Source organism: Ursus arctos, unplaced genomic scaffold (assembly GCF_023065955.2).
Source record: "Ursus arctos isolate Adak ecotype North America unplaced genomic scaffold, UrsArc2.0 scaffold_25, whole genome shotgun sequence".
NCBI lineage: Eukaryota > Metazoa > Chordata > Mammalia > Carnivora > Ursidae > Ursus > Ursus arctos.
In genome coordinates, this window is record NW_026622930.1 from 32,326,586 (window position 1) to 32,339,214 (window position 12,629).

At 46.1% G+C, this 12,629-nt stretch overlaps 1 protein-coding gene across 1 annotated transcript in view; it reads right to left on the reverse strand.

The window, feature by feature from the left end:
• Window positions 1–12,629, reverse strand: part of ARG2 (arginase 2) — a 29,740-nt gene that overhangs the window by 8,868 nt on the left and 8,243 nt on the right. The window lies entirely within an intron of this gene.

Here is a 12,629-nt window from a genome sequence, read left to right on the forward strand (position 1 = left end):
TCAGCTGCACTTGCCCTGCAGCGCCTGCGCAGAGCCAACCAGGAGGTACCGCCCACAGAGAAGCCAGAGATGGCCAATACACGTGTGTGGGACAGCAATGTCCAGCCCAAGATGGTGGGCGGCACGGTGGGCCTCTACAACAGCAAGACCTTCACCCACGTGGATATCAAGCCCAAGGTGATCAGCTGCTACCTGGGCGAGTCCTCCTCCAAGTACAATTGTGTCCATGAACGTGGCTGGCCCACCATCTGGGCCACCCACTCCTCCAGCTTAACCCCCATCAAGTAGCCTGTTTGGTCAATAAAAGCATAGACTTCTCTTTAAAAAAATTGTTTTGAAATAACTAGTGATACATTCTGACAATATGCTATAATATTTTCACTCTTAGATTTCACGTATTCCGAAGAACTGTGCCACCAGTCACTGTACATTTTTTACCTAAGTACCATTCTTGCCATGTAGCCACATATCAATAAATTGGTTGGTGCCAATTTTAGGGTTAGGCCTAAGTAATCCAATTCTCTCATGAGCAGATCTGAACTATCAGAGAACAATGTTACCATAGCTGTATCCTTAAGGCCCTGCTTCTGAAACTAGAGTCCATGTATGTTGTGGGGGTGGACGAGAAGTGGACACAGGATAGTAATACTGGCAGAGATTTGTGTTAAAGATCTGGATTAAGATCAAGGGTGCCCGGGTGGCTCAGCTGGTTAAGCGTCTGCCTTCTGCTCAGGTCATGATCACAGGGTCCTGGGATCGAGCCCTGCATCTGGCTCCCTGTTCAGAGGGGAGTCTGCTTCTCCCTTCCCTTCTACCCCTCCCCCCACTCATGCTCGCACATGTTCTCCCTCTCAGAAATAAAATCTTAAAAAAAAAAAAAAGATTTAGATTAAGATCAGCATGGACCCATCTTGAATTTAAACTGTAGTTTTGAGCTTTACCCCCCCCTTGTTTCGTTTTGTTTTTTTAAGATTTTAAATTTGAGAGCGAGAACACGCGCATAGGGTGGGAGGAGAGGCAGAGAGTCCCAAGCACACTCTGCACTGAGCGTGAAGCTGGACACAGGGCACGACCCCACAACAGAGATCCTGACCCGAGCTGAAACCATGAGTCATTAACCAGCTGCACCGCCCACGTGCCCGTTGAGCTCTACCTCTTGAACCCATTCTCAATTCAAAGCTAAACAACTAAGAGAATGTAGAAGTTTGAGAAATGATTGGTAACATAAGGCCAACCAAAGGATCACCACTAAAAGGGATACCAGAAGCAAAACAGAAAACCTTATTCTATTTCCAAAATTAAGAGGCAGCCACAGCTGCAGAACTCTATCTTTTGGACATTGCATTCTATTTTATTTTATTTATTTGTCAGAGCACACAAGCAGGGGCAACGTCAGGCAGAGGGAGAAGCAGACTCCCCATTGAGCAAGGAGCCCGATGCAGAACTCGATCCCAGAACCCTGGGATCATGACCTGAGCCGAAGGCAGCTGCCTAATTGACTGAGCCACCCAGACGTCCCAGTCGTTGCATTTTAAAATATCCTCAAAATGCCCAGAGATCTGGAAAACTGAAAGAGAAAAGACTGATGGTAGGAGAAGAATAGGATAACAGGCCAAAGCCATCAGGATCCAAGAGAAAAAAAGGACCAAATAAAACATCTATTATATCCTTTAAATACATAAAAAGCCATAAGGGATATGCACTTTACAAGATCTCAGTACAGGGGCACCTGGGTGGTTCAGTCAGTTAAGTGTTGCCTTCAGCTCAGGTCATGATGCCAGGGTCCTGGGATCGAGGCTGCACATCCAGCTTCCTGCTCATTGGAAAGCCTGCTCTCCCTCTCCTGCTCCTGATGCTTGTGCTCTCTGTCAAATAAAGAATCTTTTTTTTTAAGATTTTTATTTATTTATTTATTTATTTGACAGCGAGGCAGCAAGAGAGGGAACACAAGCAGGGGGAGTGCGAGAGGGAGAAGCAGGCTTCCCACTGAGTAGAGAGCCCGATGTGGGGCTTGATCCCAGAACGCTGGGATCATGACCTGAGCCGGAGGCAGATGCTTAACAACTGAGCTACCTAGGCGCCCCTCAAATAAATAATCTTAAAAAAAAAATCTCAATACAGGAGAGCAGTTTAGATTTAAGAGAAATGAAGCTTTAACTTTTAAGTCAATATTGGGTCTTGCAATTGGCAACAGTCTTAGGCTGGACAGATTTTGAATGTCAGTTTCTACTTCCCCACCCGTGTTTATCTCTGTACCCCCTGAAGCCACATCAGGCATTTAGGTTCTTACTAGGTGTAAGACATCAGGGCATGCCTGGTGTTTTATAATATTAGGTGTATAAATAGAGAAGGTTTATTATCTAATTAATGTTAATATTAACTAATTGCTGAAGACTCCTTTAACTCATTTAATCTTCACATGACCAATAAGAAATACATAGGAATCAACCCAGTGGATAAGTGACAGAACTTGGGGAACATGCAAGTCCAATCATGGAATCTAGGATGTAGATTCTGATACGGTAAGTGTGACAGAATACTGTACTCAGGTCACTATTATTTACTTACCAGAAGAAAGCTGCAGAAAGCCTGTAAAACAACCTAAAGAGAATTTGGCAGTCTTAGATAACTCTCTCCAAGGAAGAGAGACTAAATTTCATAAAAGGATTTTGGTCATTAAACGTGTAGCTCTGTGAAGTGGATCACCAGATTAATTCAGAACCTAGACAGTGGGTTCTTCTAATATTATCCAACTCCATTTGCTCTCATTCCTTACTCACCAAACAGCCTCCCTCTGTTTATTCACTTAGTCTCCCTGTTACCCTCCTACCAGCAAGAGGGCCTCCTAGCAGTGGAGGAAGTGGACAAATGTCGGAAAGACTGTTGTTCACCATAATTATGGATAGGCATTTTGGTACAGACATCACAGTTAGCATGAGTCTCTGGGTTGGAAAGCCTGACAAGCTCTGCACATAAAGATTGCCTAACTAACTCAATTCATGCACTCCTATGTTCATTGCAGCATTTTTAAATTTTTACAATTACCAAGCTAGGGAAGCAACCTATAACACACACACACACACACACACACACACACACACACATCTATAAAATAGCCATAAAAAGAATGAAATCTTGCCATTTGCAACAACATGGATGACCTAAAGGGCATTATGCTAAATGAAATAAGACGGGATACCATACGATTTCACTTATATGTGGGATCTAAAAAACAGAAACAGACTCAAATACTGTTGCCAGAGGGAGGGGGGTAGAGGGATGGGCAAAGTAGATGAAGGGGCTTAAGAGGTACAAACTTCCAGTTATAAAATAAGTCCTGTGTAGTCAGTGATATTGTATAAGGTGGTTTGGTGACAGGTGGTGACCACGTACCATGGTGAGCACTGTGGATCTGGGGACTTGTCGAATTACTGTGTCGTGTACTTGAAATTACTACCGTATGTCAACTATACTTCAATAATAAAATTTAAACAAAACAAACCCTTCTGTCCTGGGTCTACAAAGCTAAGGACCAGACCCCCTGAAGGGATTAATATCTTGAGACTCTGCCTGAGTTGTCCACCAGGACTCCCAATTCTGCTCTTTATTTTCTCAAAAAATAGTGCCAGGTAAAGACTAAGGACAATGAGTGTTAAAGGACTGAAAGGGGGGGGGGGCACCTGGGTGGCTCAGCCATTAAGCGTCTGCCTTCGGCTCAGCTCGGGTCATGATCCCGGGGTCCTGGGATTGAGCCCTGCATCGGGCTCCGTGCTTGACGGGAAGCCTGCTTCCCCCTCTCACACTCCCCCTGCTTGTGTTCCCTCTCTTGCTGCCTCTGTCAAATAAATAAATAAAATCTTTACAAAATAAAAAACTAAAGGACTGAAAGGAAATTCAGAGGACTGGGGGGTGGGGGAGGGGGTCAAGGAATGACTCCTCCATCAAGTAAAGTTTGTACCAGCATTGTTTTGCTATTTTTGTTGTTCTCTTTTCCTTACTGGTAGAAAATTTTTGTAAAATTGGTAAGTATCTGATGGTGGAAGTCCCTACCCCACTTCCCAGGCTTTACTACTCTAGCTTTGCAGACCTTTGTGCATAAACACAATTCGTACTGTTCTTTTAAATAAGGTTGTTGGAGTAGGCTTAACTGCCGTAACTAACCTTCCCCCAAACAAAGGCTCAAACCCAGTAAATTGGTTTCTTGTTCATTTAACATCTGGGGTGGCTGTTCTAGGTCAGCAGGAGGCGCTCCTCCACACAGTGATTCAGAGACCAAGCTCCTTCTGGCTTGTGGCTCTGCCATCACTAGGGCTTTGCCATCTATGGGGCTAAGGTTAGGTCTCCCCAGGTCAAGGCAGCAGGAGAGGAAGCAAGCCCTGAGAGGTCACATCTAATTTTAAAGGCCCTGGCCTAGAAGTGGCACATCACACCTGCTCACATGGCACTGGTCAACAAATACAGGTCTAACTTCTGTCCAGAAGAGAATGGATTTTGGCAGCCAGCTGGCCATCTCTGCCACAGTCTCTACTTTCAGTTTCTACTGCCATGACCCCTAGGTGATTAAGAACTCACGATAGTAAAGTCTAGGTTGCTGATTCTAACTATCGGCAATCCTAACTATTCTAGTTCATTCAGAGCTGAATCAGTGAATATACTAGAATATACATCCTGATACAGCCTCTTAGGGCTTTTCACCTCTAATGCCTGCTGTACCGATAGCATCGTAGCATCAAAGGACCAGTGGAGAAGAGCCCAGGATTGGTTTCTAAAGAGTGAACGAGGTTCTGAAAGAAGAAATGTACCAGCCACGTTTGGAAACAGTCGAACAATTTAATAGAAATTAGAAGTTTGCATATTGGAGTAATGCAAATGAGGCTAAAGAGAACAGGAATTGTAACCTTACAATTTTAAATGCTGCATTTTTGAGGAGTGAGGAGGCTGATGGAAGGTTAATTTTTCATAAGAACAGGATGAACAGTAATAATGAAGCTATTACTTTATCAGAGTGCTGTGGTGAATTCTTCCAGTTCGGAAAGCCCAAGAAATGGTCTCACTGATTTTTAAAGAATCTCAGCGTCCTAATGAAAAGAGCAAATATAATATGGGAAGAGTATCTGCCTGTCATGCTTGAGAGAGCGGTCCCCTTGCCGAACTTTGTGTACTTCAGGTCAGTTCATCGGCAAGTCTAGATCAGAGGAGACGAGGTTTCATTGCCACTTTCTTCTAAGAAGGCATTGTAGGACAAAACAAACCTAAGACTTCAAAGCAGCTCTCGCGACAAACAGATTTGGGACCAACCTGAAAGGGCTCTCGTTTATTTGCAGTGGAGGAAAAAGTAGAGCTCTCTACTGGCACAGGCTCATTGCTGCTCTCTGCAGTGCGGGTAATAAAAATCCACGGAATACTCCTGGTCTTTTAAGCCCAAATGTTACTTTTGGCTTGATTAAACCTCTCCAGGGTCCATCAGAGTGGAACGAGCACACAAGGACATCAACAGAATGACGCAACCAGCTGGTGGGGAAGAAGTCTAAACAGCCCTCCCTGACCTTAGCAGTATCTGCGGACGGCATTCTATTTCAGGGCCCCGATCACTAGGGAGTCCCTGAAGGAAGCCAGTGGCAGGAAAAAGAACAAAATTGTCTCCACCACCACACCGTTCTAGATGCCTTGGAGAACAGCTGATCCTCACCTCCTCGGCTACTATCACCATCCACACGGTGGAGAGGAAGAAACCCAGCAAAGTGAAGAGCTCCAACTGTGTGGGGCAAGCCTGAGTCACCCTCTCGCTAGAGACTCCCGGGAAACGGGGCTCTGAGTCAGCAGACGCTTTTCGACAGACAGCCGAAGGGAGCCCCAATCTGCCTCCTGCTCTGACTTCAGGGAGCCCTGCTGCCAAGGCTCCCAGCAAGGCAAGAGAAATGCCACACGGGAGAGTCTACCATACCACAGGGAACCCGCAGAATAACAGATTTCGAGAGAAGCTAGGAACCGAGTAGTAAGCAGTTTTTTCAAACTGTCCCTGACGACGATGGCATGTTTATTATGACTTGTCAAGAACAACAAGTCAGTAAAACTTGGAGAAAAACAAAGACTCAGATGTCACTTGCTGCTAGGAGGATCCAAATACTAATGGCTTCTAACAGTTACAGACTCAAATACTGTACGTGACAGATGCAGCCCCAAAAGGAGTTCCTGGAATTACAAGGGGATGTGACTGCTCATCCTTAGAACCTCAGAAGTGTACCCAGAAAACCAGCTCATTGAAAACAAAGTTCCGATGTTACCAGACGTCTAAGTTAGGAAAAGAAGAACAGAGTTACTTTAGGCCATTTGAAGTAAGAATTTCTCTCTTATCTCTAAAATGTGATTTGGCTAATGACCTTTGAAGAGGCTATTACTTAAGGTAAACTCATTTGATTACCGCTAAGAAAATGCAGAGGTCTGCATTTTATTTAGTGCATGAAACTGCCAGAGACCGTACAACCTCCAGAATCAGGTGTCCCGGAGGCCTCTACAAATCCGCTCTTTGCCACTTAGGCTCAGTCTCCAAAATAAGTTTAGTGCATCAGGGAAAGAAAGCCCATCACGCAGATAACACCTGTTCATTCTAGTCCACTTCTTCTGGGTCTGGAGAAGGCTGCTACAGCCAGGGCTCTCGGCATCTCCTTCCCCCTCCCCAGTTCTCCGAGGCAGGGAGGGGACCCCAGGCTGCCAGGCCAGTCATGTCCGACACGTCTATCTAACATGTATCATAGTTCACCTCAAGACCAAATGAAACGAACATGGTGTTAGTAGATGCCTTTGCAGGAATGGGATCCTTGAGTAGAAAATTCCAAATACAGGACTTGAAGTTCAAGACCTGTAACGGAGAGGACTTGCACCACCATTTATAGTTTTCTTGCTACTTAGTTCTTCCACTACATCGGTCCTTCTTTCCTAAGGAGAAGACAGTATCGCTGTCTGAAAATAAGTTTAGTAATGTATGTCCTCTGGACCAAACTCATGTCAACCCTCGAAGTGCCTCAAGACCCTGGTGAACCAGCTCAGCCTTTCTCAACTAGACCATTAGCTGGCGGCACCCCAGCAGCCTGGTTCCAGCGCGGGCAGGGGCAGAGAGAGAGGAGGGTGCCTCTGGCTTCCCAAGTCACAGCAACATAACCATTGCCTCCATTCAGAACAAGATCCTTGAGCTTCTCTGGAAGAGATCTGCTGTTGTTAACAGGCTGACAAAACTTCAACCTGCTCCGATACAGAACCACAGGAAGAGATAGCGACAATCCCTGCTCTTCAGAAAACGTGATCTTTAAGTTCTTCATATTCCACCTTGTTCCAGAAAGGATTTTAGGGGAAACGTATCAGACCAGTGACTACAGCTTTACCAGTGAACAGTTCTGCGGTATAGCTCCCTGCCCCAGACCCTGGGCCGGCATCCTGGGGAGGGCTTCCAAGGAACCTCAGACCAGACAGACGGCATTCCAGACCACTCTGGGGGGAAAGCAGAAGGCACATGAGATAGCCACAGGAGGTCAACTGCCACAACAGGCGCAGAAGGAAGAATTCTTGCCCTCTGGCCCCTAACTTCCTAGAAGAGTCAAGATCGCCAACCAAGTTCAGTTTCTGAGCTTGTCCTATCTCACATGCCCGTTAGGAGTATTCCATGAGATAACAAGGGAAAGCCTCCACATGCTAAGGATTACATCTTAGTTCAACTGGATGAAGCATCTTTGTGGTTTTGCGCCCCACCCTCCCCTTTTTCTTTTCCTTGAAACTGATGGCGTAACCTAAGACTTCCCAAAACCTGTTTGTAATACGACTATGTCATTTTGATAAAATCAGGTTTTGGTGAGAAGTAGCAAACACACACCGGCCCACTGATTGCTCATTGAAACGGCTGCTAGTCTCCAGATCTCACACACAGCTTGAATCTTCCACATCTCCGAAAGAATACAATGGCAAAGCCAATTAATCTTGGAACACCAATTCTCTGAAGCCCTAACCACAGTGCCATACCCTTCTGTGACTCAATTCTTGGGTCATACAGGAAGGAGTTTTCTACTTCTTTTCCTCTTCAGTGGTTTTGGCCTTGTGGTCTGGGGGAGGGAGCCAGGAAAATTTGGTCTTTCTTCTCCCAATCTGAGCATTACCACCTGTTATATTAGTACACCCTCACTACCAAGAGTTCAGTCATTAAGAGGGAGGGACAAAAACTTTATTCAAAGATTAAATTATTTAAACCGACCACAGTAACCCCTTACGTTCCAGGACTCTGAATTGTGCTATGTTGGATATTAAAAGAAATAATGCAACATCTCTCTAAAGTAACTAGAGGCCAGCCTAACTTGAAGCAGTTATCATTAGCAACTCAGGTCCTGATTCAGAAACAAACAGGTCTCAAAAAGGGGGCAACAACTGGCTGTTATCACCTACTTTTACATTTAGCTTAAATAAATTCATCAACTGGTAGCCTAATACCTGGTAAGAGTTAAACAGTGACATATGACTGCTACTTTGAGTCATACATTCTCAGAAATCTGGAAATCCGCTGGCTTCTGAGGAGCAAATCATTTCGAGAGAAAGGAAACAGTGATCTGGAAAAATCGTACAGGTCGCCCTGTGAGGGAAGTTATAGGACAAAGCCGGGGTGCTTGGCCTTCTCCTCCTTCAGCAAAGGCAGACCGTGGGCTGACTGTGTGCTTGTCACTCTAAGTCCTGGGGATACAGAGAGGAGGTAGGGCTGCAGCTTTCAGTGAGCGCACAGCTTGGTGAGAACAGAGGAAGGTGCTGACTCCGACCCAGGAAGAGCCAGGACTTACCGGAAGCGGCAGTATCTGGATCTTGGAAGTGAAGCGGAAAGGCTTACAAGCAGAAGGGGCACATAATACCTTCAGCCATACAGAACAATTCTCAATTCCCCTGAGCCCCGGGTTCCTGGGAGGACTGTGGAGAGGGATGGGTGGTCGGGAGCAGGCATGGGGCGTACAAAAGGAGAGAGTCGTGGGGAGAGGGGCAGGGCCCAGATCCTAAGCAGGGAGCTACTAAGGTTTCCACGTCAGGAAGTGACCGATCAAATCCAAATCCGCACTGCCGGTCGTGTCCTGGGGGCCTGCGGGAAATGGATTGGCCCAGAGAAGAGAAGCTCCACAAGGGGACGGGAAAGATAAGGCCATAGGAAAGCAGCAACAGATGCCGGTAATACTCAGAGTGCGTGTGGAGATTAAGGGCCCCGCACGCCAGCTTTCTGGCTTTGCTACCAGAGTTGAGAAAGACCCAAGGGAAGGGAGTGAAGAAGATGAGAAGTTCAGTTCTAGATAGATGGCCTTGAGGTGTTAGAGATTATCTTGTTGAAAATACGTGGAGGGGTGCCTGGGTGGCTCAGTCAGCTGAGCATCTGTCTTCGGCTCAGGTCATGTTCTCAGGGTCCTTGGACTGAGCCCTGAACTGGGGCTCGAAGCTCAGCAGGGAGTCTGCTTCTCCCTCTCCTTCTGCTCCTCCCCCCACTCACGCTCTCAATCTCTCTCCTCTAATAAATAAAATCTTAAACACACACACACACACACACACACACAGGGAAACCAGTAAATGGATCAATTCTAGGCTATGTTCAATGACGAATAGCATCGCTTCTGATGGAAGTGTAGACAGCCACCACCTTTGCAGCAGAACCGCAAGAAGAAAAAAAGATCCTGAATCTGACCCTTTAAGGATTAAGATCCAAGTAGCAGTTTACAGGAGATACAGAAGACAAAACATAGGGTGTGTGGGTGGTTCAGTCAGTTAAGCATCCGTCTTCAGCTCAGGTCATGATCAGGGATCCTGGGATTGAGCTCTGAATTGGGGCTCCAAGCTCACCAGGGAGTCGGCTCCCCTTCTCCCTCTGCCCCTTCCCCACCCTGCAAGAGTGAGAACTCGCGCACTCTCTCTCAAATAAATAAAATCTTAACAAAAAAACACACACACAGGACACCGTGGAGATGTAACCTGCAAAATTCAAACAGATTATACTGATAAATGACCTAGTTTCCTTCACAAATACACAGCATGAAAGAAAAAACCAAAAACGGAACGAGGAACCTATCCAGGATGTAAGAGATACCAATCAATAGAGAACTTATTTGGATCCTGAATCAAACAAACTAAAAAAATAAGTGCAAAGACAAGTCAGTTGAACAATGTCAACATTAACCGGTGTAAGGACAAAGAAAAAATAGGCTGAATTTTCCCTGTTTAAGAGGGAAAAGACTTGCTCCCTTCTGAGAATTTCCTTCTCTGTCCTTTGCAAATGCATGTAAATGTAACAAGCCTCTCGATAATCTCCCAACCCAGGAATGTTTCCCCAAGGACTGGAGATTAAGAGACTAATTTCTGTCGACACAGGAGATGGGCAGCCTGCTCCAATTTGCAAAACTACCTCCTGCCTCAGAATGGGAGAAGTTTGTTTCCCCTCTGGTGATTGTTCAAATTTCTGTGATCAAGTTAGGATGAGCTCCATCTGACAAAAGGTACTGTTCAACTCCTTGAACACACGTAATGGGCTGCACCTGCGTGGCTACATAAACAGGCTAGACTTCTTTATCTTCGCGATCTCTTAGATCGCCTGATTTAATGTTTATTCAGTAAACTGTTTCTCTACTACCTTTGTAGAAAGGTTTTCTCGGTTGAGAAATTTTTTTTTAATTATTATACTTCCCCAACACTGGGCATTTTCTTTTGGCGTGATAATGGTATTGTCGTTGGAAAAAAAAGTTTTTTTCATTAAAAAAAAAGAATTCTTTAAGATTTAAGTAGGCTCCATGCCCAACACGGGCTCAAACCCATGACCCTAAGATCAAGACCTGAGCTGAGACCAAGAGTCAGACGCACCCCAAATTTTAAAGAATTTTTATATTTTGAAGATATCTAATGAAATATCTGCAGATGAAACAACAGAAAGTCTGTGATTTGCTTCAAAAGGCATGGAGCAGGGGCACCTGGGTGGCTCTTTAGGGAAGCATCCCCCTCTTGATTTCGGCTCAGGTCACGATCTCACAGTCATGAGAAGGAGCTGTGCGTGGGGGGCGGGGTCTGCACTCAGCTGGGAGTCTGCTTCTCTCCCTCTCCCCCTGCCCCTCCCCCCTGCTCATGTGCTCTATCTCTAAAATAAATAAATCTTCTAAAAAAAGGCGTAGAGTAGGATGATTGCCACGTATTGACGATTGACACTGGGTAACAGATACAGTAAATTCACTAGGTCACCGTATCTTCTTTTGTTCTGTTTGAACACTTCTATAATAAAGTAAAAAAGATACACAGAAGCCAACTGGGCTCCAGGTTTGGAGCTGAGAGAGGAAACAAGTGTTGGAGATAAGGCTCTGGATCCGCATACAGGTGACAGGAAAGCCAGGGAATGGACAAAATGCCAGCTGAGGAAACATTAAAGCAAGAGGATCAAGGGCAGAACCCGGAGGAACACCAGCAGGTAAAGGGCGGGTAGCTGAAGATCTAGCAAAGGAACCTGAAGAGCCTGCTTCTTCCTGGGAGCCTGCTTCTCCCTCTCCCACTCCCCCTGCTTGTGTTCCCTCTCTCACTGGCTGTCTCTCCCTCTGTCAAATAAATAAATAAAATCTTTAAAAAAAAAAAAAATGAAGAGCTAAACCCAGAAGAAGGTGGGGTCTGTTTCAACAAGGAAAGAGTGGCTGGCAGTGAGGAGTAAGGTGAATGCTGCAGTGCCTACCCTGTGAGGCAGTAGGAGGTCCAAGGACACAGCAAAACCAGTTTCATGGCGGAGTTGGCCCAGGACGTCAGATTATAGCAAGTTAAGGTGCGCAAGAGCCGTGGAGAAGCCAGGATGGTGGCTCTGAAGGGAAGCAACTGGACTACAGCTGGAAGGCTACTTAAAGACGAGGGAGGATAGCAGGACCGTGAGATCTGCAATTAGTTACTGAAGGGATGGGTCAGAAGTTGGGAAACGAGGGGAAGGAAGGGATAATTGCTAGAACAAGAACACTCAGAAGGCAGGAGAGAGAGGCTCTAGAGCACAGGGAGGCGGTGGGACCGCTTGTTCCTTGTCCAAGATCTGTTCTTCACTTCTTCCGCAGAGACAGCGGAACTTCAGCTGGGAACACGACCTCTTAGAATTGAGATTAAACTCTCCACCTTCCCCTGTAACTGGGTGTGGCCATGTGACCCACTGGGGCCAACAGAAGTGTCGCACAACTTCTCGGAAACTTTCCTTAAGGGAAAGCACAAGCTCTCGCTTTACCTGCTTCTGTCCATTCTTGCCCCTTGCTGCCAGACAGGAGGCCACAGCATCTGGGACATTAGATAGAGGCCTTGCTAGTAGAACAGCAAGATAAGAATCTAGGTCTGAACTTTAAAAACAGAGTGGCCAAACCAGCTCTGGACTTCTCTCCAGATGCTGTTTACTGGAGAGTGAAATGATTTTTTTTTTAAGATTTATTTATTTGAGAGAGCAGGGTGGGAGAGCAAGGGAGGGCACGGGCACAGGAGCAGAGGGGAGAGGGAGAAGCAGAAGCAAACTCCCTGCTGAGCAGGGAGCCCGATGTGGGGCTCAATCCCAGGACCCCAGGATCATGACCTGAGCTGAAGGCAGACGCTGCTTAGCCATCCGAGCCACCCAGGTGCCCCTGAAA